The 19,362-nt window shown below is 37.3% G+C and overlaps 1 protein-coding gene and 1 long non-coding RNA gene across 3 annotated transcripts in view; one reads left to right on the top strand and one right to left on the bottom strand.

Moving 5' to 3' along the window:
- FSTL5 (follistatin like 5) overlaps positions 1–19,362 on the top strand; it is a 560,774-nt gene that overhangs the window by 204,348 nt on the left and 337,064 nt on the right. The gene's annotated exons all lie outside the window — the stretch shown is intronic.
- On the bottom strand, positions 13,634–13,886 carry LOC122459863. The gene is made up of 2 exons (XR_006280813.1): positions 13,849–13,886; positions 13,634–13,767 (listed from the first exon to the last, which is right to left on the bottom strand). It is a non-coding gene; the product is annotated as an uncharacterized LOC122459863 (long non-coding RNA).

Genomic DNA, 19,362 nt, shown 5'->3' with positions numbered 1-19,362 from the left:
CTATGGATATAGAAGCTCTCTATATGAACATTCAACATAAAGATGGACTACAAACTGTCAGGAATAGCATCCCCAATTCTATCACGGCAAACCTGGTGGCTGAACTTTGTGACTTTGTCCTCACCCACAATTTTTTCAGATTTGGGAACAATTTATACCTTCAAGTCAGTGGGACTGCTATGGGTACCTGCATGGCACCATAGTATGCCAACATTTTCATGGCTGACTTAGAACAACGCTTCCTCAGATCTCGTCCCCAAATGCCCCTACTCTACTTGTGCTACATAGATGACATTTTCATCATCTGGACCCATGGAAAAGAAGCCCTGGAGGAATTCCACCAGTATTTCAACAATTTCCACCCCACCATCAACCTCAGCCTGGACCAGTCCACACAAGAGATCCACTTTCTGGACACTATGGTGCTAATAAGCAATGGTCACATAAACACCACCCTATACCGGAAACCTACTGACCGCTATACTTACCTACTTGCCTCCAGCTTTCATCCAGACCACATCACACGATCCATTGTCTACAGCCAAGCTCTATGATACAACCACATTTGCTCCAACCCCTCAGACAGAGATAAACAACTACAGGATCTCTATTAAGCATTCTTAAAACTACAATACCCACCTGGTGAAGTAAAGAAACAGATTGACAGAACCAGAAGGGTACCCAGAAGTCACCTATTACAAGACAGGCCCAACAAAGAAAGTAACAGAACGCCACTAGCCGTCACCTACAGCCCCCAAATAAAACCTCTCCAGCACATCATCAAGGATCTACAACCTATCCTGAAGGACGACCCATCACTCTCACAGGTCTTGGGAGACAGGCCAGTCCTCACTTACAGACAGCCCAGTACTGTCTGTAATCTGAAGCAATACTCACCAGCAACTACACTCCTCACAACAAAAACACCAACCCAGGAACCAAACCCCACAACAAACCCTGGTGCCAATTCTGTCCACATATCTATACAAAGGACACCATCATAGGACCTAACTACATCAGCCACACTATCAGGGGCTCGTTCACCTGCACTTCTACCAATGTGATATATGCCATAATTTGCCAGCGATGCCCCTCTGCCATGCACATTGGCCAAACCAGACAGTCTTTATGCAAAAGAATAAATGGACACAAATCTGACATCAGGAATTATAACTTTCAAAAACCAGTGGGAGAACACGTCAATTTCCCTGGTCATTCAATAGCAAACCTAAAAGTGGCAATTCTTTAACAAAAATACCTTCAAAAACAGACTCCAACCGTGAAACTGCAGAACTGGAATTAATTTGCAAACTGGACACCATCAAATTAGGCCTGAATAAAGACTGGGAGTGGTTAGGTCATTACAAAACCTAATTTCCCCCATACTAAGTTTCCCCTACTGTTACTCACACCTTCTTGTCCACTGTTTGAAATGGGCCACTCTCATTACCACTACAAAAGTGATTTTTCCTCCCTTGGTATCCTACTGTTAATAGATTGCACTGGGGTCTTAAAACTCATGAAAGTGGCTACTGTCTGTGTATGTGTGTACACACACACACACATATAAATCTCATATGGATGTTGCCAAGAAGGTGAAAGGCACAGGTCCTGGCGAGCCCAAAACCAACCAACCAGTCCAAAGCCAGTATTATTTTATATATGCGTGTATGAAATTACAAACCCATAGGAGAATAGGGTTTTTCTCTTGTTCCTAACTGCTGGAGAGAAATGGAGGCTAGAAGGTCCCTACACCACTTATAATTACCGGGGATTCTGTAATTCAGGTTTCCTCAATAATCTCAAGTTTTGTGAGATTTGGGGAAGACACCTTCAGCATATTGGGTTCCTTTCGTTTCCCCTAGAGCTCTCCATAAGAGATTTGTCAGCCAAGAAGATAACTTTTTTGGATCCATGAACACTGAAATTTTTTGTATGACTGATGGGTTGTCAGTAGAAGTGGGGGAAGACTATCTTGGTATATAATCAGTATGCATATATACAAAGGAAAAAAAATCCTCATCAGTCTAGGAACAACAATATCAGAAGGAAGTCACACTTAATATGATACAGTAGGTTAAGCCTATTAAAATAGATTAGAAGATAGTTGGGAACATAAAACTACAAGGGACTGAGACTAAAACTTGTTGGCTAGAAGTTTTGGGATTTTTTTCAGATTAGAAATCATTCATAAATTGTATTTTTTCTAAAGAGACTTGGAGCCAGAAAGAGAAAATTAGTATAAAAAGATATTTAGAAGGAAAAAATGCAACTGATAAGTGAGTCTAAAATCAAGACTGAACATATGACAAGCTTTTTTTCTTCAACATGAACTTTAAATGACCAGTTCAAATGCATATACAAAGAAATGTTCCTTCATTACCTGGTCATCATCTTTTCTCGGAAAAAAGGCAGTCTTCTCCAGGTAACAGTTTTTTTGGATATTTGAATTGTCTTCAGCATGCTGATAAGATACATTAAGGGCCATCAAATAGCTTTGGGCTATGTTTCAAAGTACAGGCATTTAATAGCATTTTAAACTCAGTTTTCAGGCAATTGCACTATTTCCTTTTTTAATAGAGTAGAAACCTCTTAAAGGTAAAAAACCCATCAATTGCACTGTTTTCAATTTCCTCAGCTGACATGCAGTATCATTTCTCAGATACATCCCATCCTGTTATGACAGCTGAATCATGTCACAGCAATTGAGTCAGCCTAACATATCCCAAACCATATCTTTAATTCAGAATTGGAAACCTATAACTTTAAACAATTCTGCACACCTGTTTTGTCACTGGTTTGTTTTTTGTGTTTCTATTTTAAAAATATTGTTTCATCTACACACATTCAAACCTCTCACCTAGCACAAGAACTTTAGGTTATGGTTTATGGTACTAAAGTATTTTCCTTTCTGGTAAAATCATATATTAACAAAGCCAGGGAAAGAAAAATATTAGGACCAGTTTAGCCAAACTGTGAGGGTGGTACTGACATGAGGGACTGCATTAGGTTTGGTAATATGATTTAGGGCTTAATACAAAAGCCATTTAAGTCAATGGGTATCTTTCTATTGACTGCAGTGGACATTGAATCAAGCCCATATAACCTTTATTCTAAGTCATCAGACTGAATCCACCTGAGATCTGTATTCATTGAAAGTTATTATCCAATAGCTGTCTGGCTTGAAATGCTTTGAAGTAAGTTTAATGATCTTGCTCCCATTTCCATTGAATAGGTGACTACATCAACACCACCAGCACTGGCACCTTTGTTGTCAGTCTAAATGGAGAGGTCATAAAAGCAATTCCTGTAGAATAGTATTTAGGCATAACATGAAGGAGTATGTGCTATCCTGGCCCCTTCTGTAGTTGGTTTGCAGTATAGTTATCGGTTGGTAACTTTCACAAGCACGCAGGACACAACCTGATCTAGACTGTTAACTGTTTTGTAAAGTTAATTGGAATAAGAAACACACACCAATGAATCCGATGAAGTGAGCTGTAGCTCACGAAAGCTTATGCTCAAATAAATTTGTTAGTCTCTAAGGTGCCACAAGTCCTCCTTTTCTTTTTGCGGATACAGACTAACACGGCTGCTACTCTGAAGCCAAATTCAGAAACTCTGACACTTTGTGCAAATTATTTAATCATCTTATTTTCACATAATAATACACTTCATTTTAAAATAAAAATTTGTGGATTTATAGCTGATGAAAGGCATTAGCTTGATAGCCTTGCTGAGTGAAGCCCTCTATTTAATCTACAGAGCAGCAGCTTCTGACAAGCCTCCTATTCACAATGCCCTGCCTCTCAACTTTCATATGAAGCAACTTCTAGGGATAACACAGGTGGTCTCAGTGGCCAATGCATTTCTTGGCCCGTTGAGTTCTCAGTTAGTGCAAAGCATGGTGGTGAAATTGTGATTTTGGAACAAGCACTAAGACCCACCAAATTCATCTAATATAAGGGCCTGCAAACAACTAATGATTTTTTATTATTTTTTTAATTAATTAAGTTTTGATTTTTACTAAAATGTGCTAGATACAGACTAGTGAGCTAGCTCATTAATAATGCTTTAAGGATTCTAATCCTCAAATATATGCTACTGTTATACCTTCTAGAGTGAGATTAATTTTAAAAAAATGTTTATTAAATCAAATTGTGAAATTTTAACATTTACTTCAGCATTCTCTGGACATATGGGCAAACACTGGCCACATATTGTTCTGTCTCTTGCAAACATACTTCACAATCAAGTGCTCTCTTCAGCTTTTTTTAAGTATTATTGGTATTATTCACCAAAATACAAACAATAAAATGCAACAGTAAAAAATAAATGTTACCACAATACTCATTCACTTCTAAATAGCGTGTTTTGGAATATAAAATCATTTTAACAAGTTTAAAATCCATTACAATTATTGTCAGGTCCTCAAGCTAATTTAAGAAGTAGTTTATTCTCTCTCTCTCTCTCTCTCTGCCTCTGCTAAGATTGTTCAGGTTGCAAAATCAAGCTCTTAAAAGTTGAGAAATACCAATGTTCATGTTCTGCCCACTTGTGCGTAAATTCTATAATACATTTTTAATGATTTTTTTTTTCTGTATTGGTGGTCATCAGAATTGAAGCCAGGCCCTTTAGATATAAAGTATATGCCACTTCCACATGAGCTGAAGTAGCAACTGGTACTTCACCTCTGTGGACCAGCTCCTAAATGGAGACAAAACATACAATTTGTCATGGGTTGTACAGCTATTTGTGAATAACAGAATGTTGGGTATCAGGATTCTTGGGGTTCTACTCCCAACTTTGGGAGCAGAATGTGGGCTAATGGTTACAGACAGAATAGCCAAACATACAGATTTATACATTTTTGTCTGAAAGTGTGTGGCTGAGTGGATTAGAGTCAGGTCTGTCGTATTAGAGGTGTAGGTTTGTTCAAGGCTCTGCCTGAAGTGACATTCTGACATTGTGCTCTCAAGATACTTAGTTAACTTATTTTCTAAAAGGGATGATTGCTGCCACTTAGAACAGGTATATACCGTCAGTAGAAGAAATGAGACCAGGGCCTGTGCTAGCCTGGTTCCTAGAGCAATGAACTTTCCTGTAAGCCAAAGTGTATCTTGTGGAGATAGTCTCTCTCTCTCTCTCTCTTTGTCTTGTATGCCAGCAGGTGTGACAGGGATGTCAAATACATTAGTGTCACTTAGCAGTTCTGCTTATATTCTGTTCAAATTGCTTTTCTATTGTAGTGTACAAGAAAATAGAGTGTAGTACAAATATATATTTTCTTTATACACTATAAGCTCAAAGAAAAGGAGTACTCGTGGCACCTTAGAGACTAACAAATTTATTTGAGCATAAGCTTTCATGAGGAATGCATCCAATGAAGTGAGCTGTAGCTCACAAAAGCTTATGCTCAAATAAATTTATTATTCTCTAAGGTGCCACAAGTACTCCTTTTCTTTTTGCGAATACAGACTAACACGGCTGCTACTCTGAAACCTGTCACTATAAGCTCAGACATGGGATGCTGAGGATTGTGATTGCTATGTAGCTCTAGGTTTCAGATAGTTAACCAAAAGTGCATGCGCATGCACACACACACACACACACTTTTCCTGGGGGAGATTTACTAGTGTCCTGCCAAAATGTATCCTAATGGATCGAGTTCAGTTTTCCAAGCAGTTTTAACTCTTTTGGGGCACAAGAGATGACATCCCTAAATAATCTGTGAGAGAATTAGTTGAAATTTTGTGCTTTTGAAGTAGAGCCAGTAGTCACTTGAGAGAAGCCTGAATTAGATTGGTACAATTTGAGGTAAGATAGGCAATCCGTTTACAGTCCATTAATGCTGTCTTACATATTATAGAAAGAAAAGGGTATTACTTTCTTCACCATCCTGGGACTCTGACAGTATTGACTAGTAGGGGGAAGGAGAGACTGAAAACAGAGCCTTTGAAGAGGGATTAATGATGCATGAGGGAGACATGCATTAAGACATTTGATCAGTTTACTTCTATCAGAGGGAAGTGAACAAGGCACTCTTGATCTGTGTATTCTCTCTTTGTAGCTCCAAGATGATGAGATACATATTGGTAAAGATGGTAATTTTAAGATTACATAAAAAGGCTCAGACAAGGACTTAATCATATTAGCTCAAAAAGATAAGGATCCATTGCAAGTATATATTATGCATATATTTTCAGTTCTCCAATATGACTTTATAAAACACTAACATGGCCCACACCATGAACAAGAAGAATATTAGAATCTTAATATTGTACAAATAGTATGCATTTCTTGTACAAATATGCTGCATCTTCTATAGACCTATTTAAAAATAAACAGAACACAACACAACACTTAAGAAGCTTCCAGAGCTCGAAGCATCTTGTCATTTTTCAGCATGAAGGAGTATCATTTTGACAGATTAGATAAAAAAGTGCTAATTTTTAGACCATTCAGAACTCTTAATAAAAGATAGCCTAAAATAAGCTGGAAAAATACCATTGAGAAACTCCTACAGTTCTTCACAGAAAGCATTTTGCAAAGATCATTGATGTACTGCGTGAAACTGTTCATCTCAGCATTGTTTCAAACTATAATAGCTCCCTAAAGTGTACTATTATAATCCTAATACTATAAGTAACAACATACACACAACAAAATATTCTGGTGATATACTATCATTAAATATTTATGGGAATAGGGACTTAAAATTGAATCTCCCAGAACCCAGAAGAGTGCCGTCACTACTGGACTTTAGAGTCAATCTCTCTTGCTCTCTCTCTCTATGGCCCAATGAATAGATAGTTCTAAAGTGGAACTACTTCCGTAGGAGAGATTGAGAAACATTAACCTCAGGATACCAAATAGCCTGGTGGTTAGGCTTGTATTTTAAGATATGGGAGAGCTCCATTCAAGTCAGTGCTGTAAATCAGGCAGAGTAAAAGTTTGAAATCAGGTATCCCAAATTCCAGATGGGTGCCCTAACCACTGAGTATACATTATATTGGTGCAGGAGGTGTCTCACTGTTTTTTTTGGTGAGGAAGGACTGGCCTGGCTTAGGGAACTAACTCTTGGAGAGGGTTAACAACTATTAATCCCAAGCAGCTTTAAATACCTAAGAAAAATGCATCATTAACATAACTATGATGAAATGACTTCCATATATTTATTTCCTTCAACAAACTATTTAATTCTGTCCAAGATGATATTTCTGTCAAAGCAACAATGTTCTGAGTTTTACAAGAGTTATTTTTGGAACAAAAATTGGCAGAGAGTTACTAAGGAAAATTATTTATGAATGTCTAGGACCACTTATCATCTATGGCCCAATTTGTGCAGCTGTGAGAAGTAGTAATGCGGCTTAAGGATTCCCTTTATTATCTTGTAGGAGGTATCTGTACTGCCACACACAACACAGAAAAAAAAATCAGACTCTGTAGAGCTGCTACCTTCACTCATGAGCAGGTGTATAGAATAGACATTAAATGGTGTCACAATACCAGAAAGTCTTCTTTAAGTTAAAAGACAAAGTTATGTCACATTTTATCTGAACTGAGAGGAATTATATTTTAAGAGAAATCTTCAACATGTGCATACTTTCACAGAAGGCAGAATTGCAAATGACACTCATGTAAACATTTGAGACACACTAAGCAAATAATGGTGGGATGGGAAATCTTAGATGATCACCACGGGAGACTCTCCAGTGAAGACTTGCAATTTTGTACCGAATATATCTGTGGAAATGTTTAATTGATGATATATGGTTAGGATTATTAACATGTTAAATATACAAGAACAGTTTCACTGTAATTTTTATTTAAAACTTGTGATTTACAAGGGAAAAGTTTACAGATCATCTGAGAGAGAGGTGGCAAAGGATTATTAAATTTGTCTAGGAGAAGAATTTACTATGTATGAAACAGGAGGAGGGGACTATTGAATATAAGATCCAAGAGGAAATAGATTACTGGAAAATTAAATGAAGTCTTTAATGGGAGAAATAAACATTTTCTATAAAATCACAGAATCATAGAAGATTAGGGTTGGAAGAGACCTCAGGAGTGGGACAACCCCAACTAAATCATCCCAGCCAGAGCTTTGTCAAGTCAGGCCTTAAAAACCTCTAAGGATGGAGATTCCACCACCTCCCTAGGTAACCCATTCCAGTGCTTCACCACCCTCCTAGTGAAATAGTTTTTCCTAATATCCAACCTAGACCTCCTGCACTGCAACTTGAGACTGTTGCTTCTTGTTCTGTCATCTGCCACCACTGAGAACAGCCTCGCTCCATCCTCTTTGGAACCCCTCTTCAGGTAGTTAAAGGCTACTATCAAATCCCCCCATGCTTCTCTTCTGCAGACTAAATAAGCCCAGTTCCCTCAGCATCTTCTCGTAAGTCATGTGCCCCAGCCCCTAATAATTTTTGTTGCCCTCCACTGGACTCTTTCCAATTTGTCCACATCCTTTCTGTAGTGGGGGTGAGGGGGCAAAACTCCATATCTGACCTCACCAGTGCCTAATAGAGGGGAATGATCACATTCCTCAATCTGCTGGTAATGCTCCTACTAATGCAGACCAATATGACGTTAGCCTTCTAGGCAACAGGGGCACACTGTTGACTCATATCCAGCTTCTCATCCACTGTAATCCCCAGGTTCCTTTCTGCAGAACTGCCGCTTAGCCAGTCGGTCCCCAGCCTGTAGCAGTGCATGGGATTCTTCTGTCCTAAGTGCAGGACTTGGTATTTGTCTTTGTTGAACCTCTTCAGATTTCTTTTGGCCCAATCCTCCAATTTGTCTAGGTCACTCTGGACCCTGTCCCTACCCTCCAGCATATCTACCTCTTCCCTCAGCTTAGTGTCATCCACAAACTTGCTGAGGGTGCAATCCATTCCATCATCCAGATCATTAATGAAGATGTTGAACAAAACCGGCCCCAGGACCAATCCCTGGGCCATTCCGCTTGACACCGGATGCCAACTAGACATCACCTCTTGAGCCCGACGATCTAGCCAACTTTCTATCTACTTTATAGTTTATTCATCCAATCTGCTGGCACGAATACTGTGGGAGACCATATCAAAAGCTTTGCTAAAGTCAAGATATATCAGTCCCCCACTTTCCCCATATACACAGAACCAGTTATCTCATCACAGAAGACACTCAGGTTTGGTCAAGCATGACTAGCCCTTGGTGAATCCATGCTGACTGTACCTGATCACAACCTTCTCCTCCAAGTGCTTCAAAATGGATTCCTTGAGGACCTGCTCCATGATTTTTCCAGTGACTGAAGTGAGGCTGACCAGTCGGTAGTCCCCAGATTCTCTTTCTCCCTTTTTTAAAGATGGGCACTATATTTGCCTTTTTTCAATTGTCAGGGACCTCCCTCAATCGCCACGAGTATAAAATGTATTTCTATTATACATATATCTGTCAATTTAAATATCTCTTATAAAATGGACTAGTTTTTGGAGCAACTTTATTTAGAAAATATTATATAAAACACTAGCTATTTCTTGCAATGAGAAATATAACTAAATGATGCTTAGAGAAAAATCTGTTGTCTTCCCATCATAGTAATAAATTATTTCCTTAATTTATATGGGTTCAGAAATATTTTATAAAGACTTCACATTGGGGAATGCTCCATGCAGTACTTGAAGTGAGCTATACCCTTGGTGAATGTTGTTCAATTCATGTGGTCAGATACAAATGGCTGTTTGGTTTGTTTGCTTTTATTTGGAAAAAAATTGCAGTCATATAAATGAGAGACCAATAGCACTAGCCAAAACTTGTGGGAACAGGTGGCACTTAAATTTGGAGCTCAGCTAATTTTATACAGTTTAGATCACTTGCTTTTGCAGTCATTCCTACCTCCTGGTCAAGCATTTTATTTTATTTTATTTTAGAAATAGGATTTAGGAACAAAGCTGAAATCAGCAAACTTGTTTCACAGAGAGCCTTAGTTAGATGTAAACTTAAGCCTTTGGGATAAAAAGAAAAGCCAAAGTTTGTTGCTTCACTTATCCTATAACACAAAACATTTGAGCAGAAGTTTTATTTAGTGCATAAGTGGTCAGACATGCAATGTATATATCAGAAATTATTCTTGTTCTCTATTATGAAAATCATTATAGCTCACATGTCACAATCTAATTTAGACAAAATTAAGGAAAGAGAGAGTGTGATGAATTATTGGTGAGAAGAAGTAGTTGGGGAAGGGTTCCAGGTAGCAATAGCTTTTAAGGATTTAAAAATGGGAGAGGGATGGAGTGCATCTCGTAGTCAAAAGAGAAGACAGCATGTGAAGCTAAAAGTGGGAGACAGAGAAATGGAAGGAAAAGCATTTAAGCCTCTACTTAAATCATTCCTATTCAGCAAAACACATAAGCCCAGCAAGTCAGTGAAACCTGTACTTACATGCTTTGTTGAAATTGGGGCCTGAAAACACTGATGTAGGTGGGAACTAGAGTAATTAGAACCATGAAAGTGAGAACAGGAAGCTTGGATTTGATGTTGTAAGAGTCAGAAAGCAAATGAATGTAGTTGATATCTTGGCTAGACTGAATGAGAAACAGGTCATGCAGAAAGGCCAGAGAAGGTGTAATTGTTGAGATGATAAATTTCCACAGCATGTGAAATAAAACAGTGCTGTGAAGGGAGTATTTGGTAATAGAAAAATGAACAAATTAGTGTCATTCACATTGATATTTTTTACATTATATTTTTTACTATAATTTATATTTTACATAATGATTCCACAGGCAGAATTATTAGGATACAAAACAAATTCAGTTCTTACAATATTTAATGCAAAGAGCCCTGTTTTCAGAAGCAGTGTATTTTTGTTCAATTCAACATTGAATGTACAGAGGCCAATCTGATGGCAAAACAGCTGCCGAAGGAAGAATTTTCTCCTTATTCTGAAGTATATTAAATAGAATGGAAGGTCTTTATGCTTTCAAGTAGCTTTTTAGACAAGTGGAATAAAGTTGTCATCATATTCAGGCTTAAGTATCCTACTTAAGTATCCGATGAAGTGAGCTGTAGCTCACAAAAGCTTATGCTCAAATAAATTTGTTAGTCTCTAAGGTGCCACAATTACTTTTTTTCTTTTTGTGAATACAGACTAACACAGCTGCTACTCTGAAACCTACTAAATAGTAGTTATTATCCAGAGAAAATGTTCAAATGAAAATAGAAAATAGCAGACTTTCCTTACAAACTAAGTACCATGATCTTTATGAGAAAATCATCAGTAGCTATTGTTTTGTTCAGAAAATGGGTTTTAGAAGAATAGATTTATGACAAATGTTTCTTACTAATAAGAGTAGATATGCAAAATATGTTTTGTCAATGTCTACTCCATGTTCCATGTTCATTAGGCAAGGTTAAACTGTATTAGCCTGTGGAGAATGTGCTAATGAATATCATTATTTTTAAATAGTTTACAAAGTCCAAATATCTATAATGAATTGACTGAAGGTTTTGTTTTATAAATTTGACTGTAATGCATTAGTAGACTGAAAACAAGTTCATGTATTTGGACCTCATTAGCCTACTGGTTCATAACCAGAAAATATTCTGTTAATGATCTTTGCACAGAAAATGTACTTATTAGCCCTAATTGATTGATTGAAATTGAAAAACATACTGAAAACTGAAAATCAGCTACTTTATTTTTCATTTTATTTGAGAAATAGTCCATAATCAGATCATTGTGAATGATGTAATATAAATTAACATGCACAAACACTGTGCAACCTTAGTATTTTTTATGGAATTGTCTATTTTTTTCCTCTTTAAAAATCCCATCATTAGAAAATAGAAACCAGTGAAACACAGGACACCTTATAAATTGATTTGTAAGGTCTAATATTTTAGGACTGTTAAATTCTTACAGTCAGTTATTTGAGAAATGGATTTAATAACATCTCCTCACCTCACCCAGGAGCGTAGTGAAGATAAATTCATAAATGTTTGTGAAATAGTCAGATACTACACTGAAGAGTACAATAGAAAAGCAGGTAAGAAAATAAAAAAATGCTTTATTCAGTTTAGAGTATGATGGAATTGTGGTAAATACATTCTAAGGCAAAAACATTGAATAATGAAGATATAGAATTATAGAACTGGAAGGGACTGCATGAGGTCATCTAGTCCAGTCACCTGAACTCATGGCAGGACTAAGTATTATCTAGATCATCCCTGACAGGTGTTTGTCTAACCTGCTCTTTAAAATCTTGAAAACTGTTATGTCCCCTCTCAGTTTTCTCTTCTCCAGATTAAACAAACCCAATTTTTTCAATCTTCTCTCATAGGTCATGTTTTCTAGACCTTTAATCATTTTTGTTGTTCTTCTTTGGACTTTCTCCAATTTATCCACATCTTTCCTGAGATGTTGCACTCAGAACTGGACACAATACTCCAGTTGAGGTCGTATCAGTGGGAAGCAGAGCAGAAGAATTAGTTATTGTGTCTTGCTTACAATGTAACACTCCTGCAGTACATCACAGACTTATGTTTGCTTGTTTTGCTACAATGTTACACTGTTGATTCATATTTAGCTTGTGATTCACTGTGACCTCCAGATCCCTTTCTGCAATACTCCTTCCTAGGCACTCATTTCCCATTTTGTATGTGTGCAACTGATTGTTCTTTCCTAAGTGGAGTATTTTGCATTTGTCTTTTATTGAATTTCATCCTTTTTACTTCAGACCATTTCTCCAGTTTGTCCAGATCATTTTGAATTTTAATCCTATCCTCCAAAGCACTTGCAACCTCCCAGCTTGGTTTCAGCCTAGTTTGTTTATGAGAAACTGAAACAAAAGTCATTTAGCACTTCTGCCATTTCTACATCTTCTGTTATTGTTTTTTTCCTCCTTATTGAGTAACAGGCCTACCCTGTCCTTGGTCTTCCTCTTGCTTCTCAGGTATTCATACAATGTTTTCTTGTTACTCTTTGTCTGTAGCTAGTTTAATCTTGTTTTGTACCTTGCCTTTCTAATTTTATCCATACATAATTGTGTTATTTGTTTATATTCATCCTTTGTAATTTGACCTAGTTTCCACTTTTTGTAGGACTCTCTTTTGAGCTTCAGATCTCTGAAGAGGGTGGTCTTTTGCCATACTTCCTATCTTTCTTCCGCAGTGGGATAGTGGACTCTTGAGCCCTTAATAATATCTCTTTGAAAAACTTCCAACTCTCTTGACCTGTTTTTCCCCTTAGACTTGCTTCCCATAAGATCTTACCTAATCTTACTCTCTGAGTTTGCAAAAGTCTGCCTTGTTGAAATCCATTATTGTTACTGTGCTGTTTTCCCTCCTACCATTCCTTAGAATCATGATCCATTTCATGACCACTTTCACCCAAACTGCCCTCTATTTTCAAATTGTCAGCCAATTCCTCCCTATTTGCCAAAATCAAATCTAGAACAGCCTCTCCCACAGTAACTTTCTCCATCTTCTGAAATAAAAAAAAAAACCATCTCCAATACATTTCAAGAATTTGTTGTATAATCTATGTCCTGACGTGTTAGTTTCTCAACAGATATCTGGGTAGTTGAAGTACCCTGTCACCATCAAGTCCTGTGCTTTGGATGATATTGGTAGTCATTTCAAAAAAGCCTCATCCACATATTCTTCCTGGTTATGTGGTCTATAGTAGACACCTATCATGACATCACCCTTGTTTTTTACCCCTTTTATACTTACCCATAGACTTTCAAAATGCCTGTCTCCTATTTCAATCTCAACCTCAGGCCAAGTGTATACATTTTTAATATATAAGGCAACACCTCCTCCCTTTTTTTTCCTGCCTGTCCTTCCTGAGCAAACTGTACCCTTCTATCACAATATTTCAGTCATGTGTATTATTCCACCAAGTCTCTGTGATGCTGAATATATCATAGCTGTGTTTATTAGCATTTCAAATATGAAGAAAGATGGAACATCTGCACATTCAATAAGCATGGTCTACCTTGTACAATAAACAAGTCAGGGTTCTGTGGAAAAAATAGTACATGATAATGTAATTGCACAAGGAGGATGAATTAAGATTGCAGATGAAACCTTAACTCTGCCATTTCTTAAATTTTCAGTGCTTGACTTTGCAAACATGTATTTGTATATCCATATTATCACATGGAGATTTGTGTGTGTGCATGCATGTGTGTGTACATAATGTATATGTGTATACTATAGTTACAATTAAAAAGTAATTTACCAAAAGTTACTACATAGGATATCATGGTTATTTTCCCTATGTAACAATTGGTGGCCAAAACTACTCTTAATGTGTAATATATATTTATGTGTATATACTTTGGCAGGGAATTCATACAATTTTCTGCTGAGATGGACTTCATAGCAACATGACATTTAATCTAGTTCAGAAATCCAATCAAAGTTCTATGTTTGAACAACTTAAACTTATTCAGAGACTTTATTCCGATTGAATTTTAGTATATAAACCTCAGTTATTTTATGTTCTACACTGTAATATTTATAAGGTGCAGACATTTATGTCATGAAGAAGTTGTGTAAAGGTTAGGATTACCTGTGGGGAATCTGCCTTGTGGAGGTTTTCATTGCTTTAACTTCAAAAAGTAATATTTTATTGTAATATAAGATCCAACTTCATATTTCCTTGGTTGGGAATGGCACACTGCACACACAAAAGTTCTTTTAAATTTCACTAGGATGGTGCAGCAGCAGCACATGGAAGGCCCAAGTTCTGGAGAGACCCGATTTGTGCTATTTTGACCTGTTCAGCACAGTCTTGATGCTTCTTATTATATAAATGTTCTTGAGTAGCCAGAATTTTCCCTCCCTTCAATTAGGTGTTTCCCTCCCTACAGCATAGTCGTTTGGAGTAGGATTTAATGGGTGTGCATTTTAGCTTCTTGTCTGTGACTAGGAGTGAAATCCTGACTAGATTAAAGTTAATGTGAGCTTTGCCATTGACTTCACTGTGGTCAGAATTTCATCCTAGGGGCACAAGAGCAATAAGAAGGCAAAACAAAATATATAACCTTTGTTTGAACATGAGGTAAATATATACATGCTGCATCTTTATTTGTATATCCAAATACTGACTATTGTAATATTGTAGGAGGTACATTTATACTACTTTATTGTAACTCCAACTTGCATTACAGTAAAGTAACTTTAACTTACACTGTCAGGGGAAGTCCATTGCAGATTACTGATTTTTTTTAATTAACATTTATAGTGGAGGTGATAATGATAAGTGATAATGATAAATATGATAAGCTAAGTATGCTGTATTCCACAACTGGGCAATAGAGGATCACTAATGTGTAAATAAAGGGGGACTTTTGGAATCTCAATGATAAGTCCTCTAGCCCTTTGTTTCAATACGTTATTGAATAGGAGCTAAGTGATGTGGTCCTCAGCTGAGCATGGCATAACCAACACACTAACCATGACACACTCCCTCTCCCCAATTCCCTAGTCATCTTATTCAATGTCCTGACTCACCACAGGATCAAAACAAAGAAGCAGCAGAATATGATTGGCAGTTAGAATAGGTTGTGTGGATGGTTTGGAAGTATTGTTTCTATTTTTTCTTTTGCTTCTTGTTCTTGGTTTTGTTTTTGTTAAACAGAAGAAACTGGAACTTCTGGTATTGGCTGCTGATACAGTTGACTCTCTTGTTTTCTTTTACTTGCTCTTCTGTACTCCTTTCTTTTTTCATCTATGACAATTGTATTACCTGCCATCTGTCTCTTTTTCTTTACCTTCAGCTGCCATGAATTCTGCCTTTAAAAAAGGGGGTGGGGGGAATGATTTATGACTTCTGAGTGTTACACTGTAACACTTCACTGTAAGTGAAGTCAGAATCAGGCCCATAGTGTGTTCACATGTGTTCATCTATTTCTTTAGAAGGTTGTTATCTAAATTGGTTTGATCAAATTTTCTTTTAGATTGTAATGTATTTATATTTAGCGAACTGTCTGATAGTTCCTAGCAGAAATAGATTCCTTAAGCTTTTTGATGCTCATCTCTTTAGATTGCTTTAACTCCTTAAATTGGTAAGGTGCTGCCAATAGGAACTTTCAGTTGCCCTTTGTTAAAAATCTGATCCCAGACTGAAGGGAGGAATAGGATGATATCTATTACTCTCATCCCACCTCTGTATTCTACCATATCATTTCTTACAGAGATGGTTTATCCTTAAATTCATAAGTGACTTCTGAAGTGCCTGTAACCTTTGGCATAGGTATATGGCCTAATGGTTATCTGTTTAGACTTTGAATGTGTTTACCAATATTCTGGAACATAGCAGTAACCACAAGGAACATCACAAGAACATGGAAGTAACGATCCAGGCCAAAGGTAATGGGTTTCAAGAATGAGATAATTGGCATTAGTATATATGGATATGTAAACCTACAGAGTACATGTACCCTAAGGTTTATGTAGGTGAGGGAATGAGATTTGGACATGGAAGGTTGAGCACTGACATGAATATTTAGGATAGTACCAAGACCCTATAAGAGGGCAAACCACCTGTAGAATTAGGTCTTCTTTGACTCTTTGATTTGTTTAGATTTTTAGTTTTCTTTTATTTAGCGATCAGCTCAGCTTTTGCAGTATAACTTTGCTACTCGACACTTGACCCTTATTGCCACCATCTTGGGTTCGAGGAACCTGTACCATCGGAATCACTGGGCATGCCAGAGACAAGGTTGGTCCTTTGTCTCCACTACCAGGTCCCCAAGGCAGAGTATGAGTATGCTAGTCTAAACAGCTTTTGTAAAGAATGGTACCACAAGTGCCCATAGAACTGTACTACCTTTTTGATTCTATCATTTGGAGCTTTGATGACTTTTTAAAAGATATAATCGTATCACTCTCTGGTTCTTTGAATGAAGAACCCATTCGACATGAAAAATGAATACCATTTTCACAGGCCTTCTTGGAATGGAAAAAAAACCAAAACATTTGTTCCATATACCTCAGATGGACCAAGTTAGGAAATGCTAGTGGTGTTATACGATGTTTCAGTGAGATGTAAAATATTAAATATACACTGAGATACAGTAACTACTGCATCCCTAGATACAGCTCACTAAGCCTCTCTGAGCAACTTACTCCTATACGTTTCCCTTCCTTTCAACTTTTATTGCGATTTAATTTTCATAAAGTAGAGTAAGGAGGCAGCTTTCATAGCCCTTGTTTATATCAGTCATGATTCCCCCACCCCCGCCATGAATCCTCCTGTGTCCCTAGTCCACAGGGACATAATGATGATGATAAACCCAACTTCTGTTAGCCCAAGCCAGAGTTCATCCTGAATTAGCCTCCAAATATAGATCTTGCAGATTCATGGAACAGCATACTTGAAAGCAGAGCTTCAGTACCAAAACAGCTACCTTGTTAACTTGAAGAAAATGTCAGAACTGACATTTATTGAATTATGTTTAGTATTATAAACATCTCAAATCAGTACTGATAGGAGAAGGGAGGGAGATGTGCTGTGGTAAAAACACTCGTAATCATTTCCAATATGAAGGACACTTTAAAGGTTCCTAAGTGCTAAATATAACCCCCCAACCCGTATCACCAATATACCCACAAAATTCCTTAACTTTAAAATGCATCCTTAATATTATATTAAAACAATAAGAAGAAAATATATTGATTGTAATGAAGTTTACATACCCTATACTGAGCGTAGCCAGAAGGGAGAGGAGATTCTTCCTTGTTTCCAGGCAATCAGGCTGGACACGCTGCCACACAGCTGCCAGAACTGCCAATCACAGAGGCATGCACCCACACCTGTGACCAATAAAGAAAACAAGCCCAGCTATAAAGGAAGGAGAATAGAGAGTGAAAGTTCAGCAGAAAAGTGTGGGATAGTAGAAGGGCAAGAGTCACCATACATGCTTTGAAGAAGGTGACAAAAAGAAGACAATAAGTCCTGCAGTTGAAGAGCTGGTAGACTCAGTTTAGGTTAAACATTTATGGACTGGTCTAACTGTAGGTGAATTGAAGGGGACCATTTAGGAGACAGCTGGGACCCCAGAGAGAGTGCACCAAGAGCAGTTGCCACTGTCATAATTAAAAGTCTCATTGTCTTACAAAATGTTTTAGAAATTTTATCATTAGAAGATGCAACTTGAACAAAAGCTTCCAGCTAACTCTCTGGGTCTCTAGCTACCCTAACAGGGACAATACACCTTCTGTGATAACTCAGACAAGGATCCTCACTGCTAAATGTGCAGTGAGGTCAGTCTCCTAGTCAGAATGCAGAGTATCACTGAATGAGAGTATCCTGCACCAGCTTTTGTACGCTGAGCAGATTCCCCGAGTACTTCAAGTAACACACTATTTTAGGTAAAATATAAAACAGATTTATTAACTACAGAAAGTTTTTAAGTGATTATAAGTAGTAAGTGTACAGATCAAAGCTGATTATCTAAGAAATAAAAGTAAAAATGCAATCCGAGTTCTATAAACTAGACAGGATTTGAATCAAGCAGTGTCTTTATTTTCCAGATATATTTCAAGGTGTTGAGTTGTGGGGGAATTGAGGCCAAACAATGATGTAACTTCCCCTCCTTTATAGGTTCCTCTAGCTTACTGGAAAGATCTTTTGCTATCTCCGTTGTTTACATGCTCTCTGAGAAGCCTTTATTGTATGCAGATCCTGTGATAGTCCTTAGTAGTGTGGATTCCTCTTAAGGGGCCATCAACGCTGTTTGATGGCCCCATTGTTGTACCTGAAAGGATGGTTGTGGGTGTTTCCAATTTCATAATATATTTCAGTAACACACACATAGCAAAACTTCATAACTTCACATACAATAACAGCACACACAATCCAACAGGATATTTAAAGTTCAACAGATCAAGACTTTTAGAATGATACATCACAAGGCATAATTTGTACAATATATCAAAATTATATCACCGTGGTAAATAAGGGGGTGCCAGGGTATTGCTTTGGAGTACAAAGGGTCACACCCATCCACTATGGATCATTCACAGAAGGAACACATAACACACTGAACAGTAGTTAAGGGCAGTTTCTTAACATATGTCAGTCAACATTAATGATTCAACAACTGAGTTTAGAGGCAGGCAAACAGAATTTATAAATAGTAAATGTGGTCCTTATTTTTTTTTTTGTAAAAACAATAACAAAGCTTATTTTTTCAGAAGCAAATCCCATTTGAAGTTTGTGCGGTTTTGCTTTGTTTTCTGATTTTCTTTGGCTGTTTGTGTTGTTTGTTTTGGCCAGGAATACTAACCAAACTTGCAAGTACTGACAGTGGCTCTCTCTCATTACCAGTATTGTTTAATCATGTGCTCTAGGGAAGC

The sequence above is a fragment of the Dermochelys coriacea genome, chromosome 4, assembly GCF_009764565.3.
Source record: "Dermochelys coriacea isolate rDerCor1 chromosome 4, rDerCor1.pri.v4, whole genome shotgun sequence".
NCBI lineage: Eukaryota > Metazoa > Chordata > Testudines > Dermochelyidae > Dermochelys > Dermochelys coriacea.
This window is presented reverse-complemented; position numbering and strand designations above follow the sequence as displayed.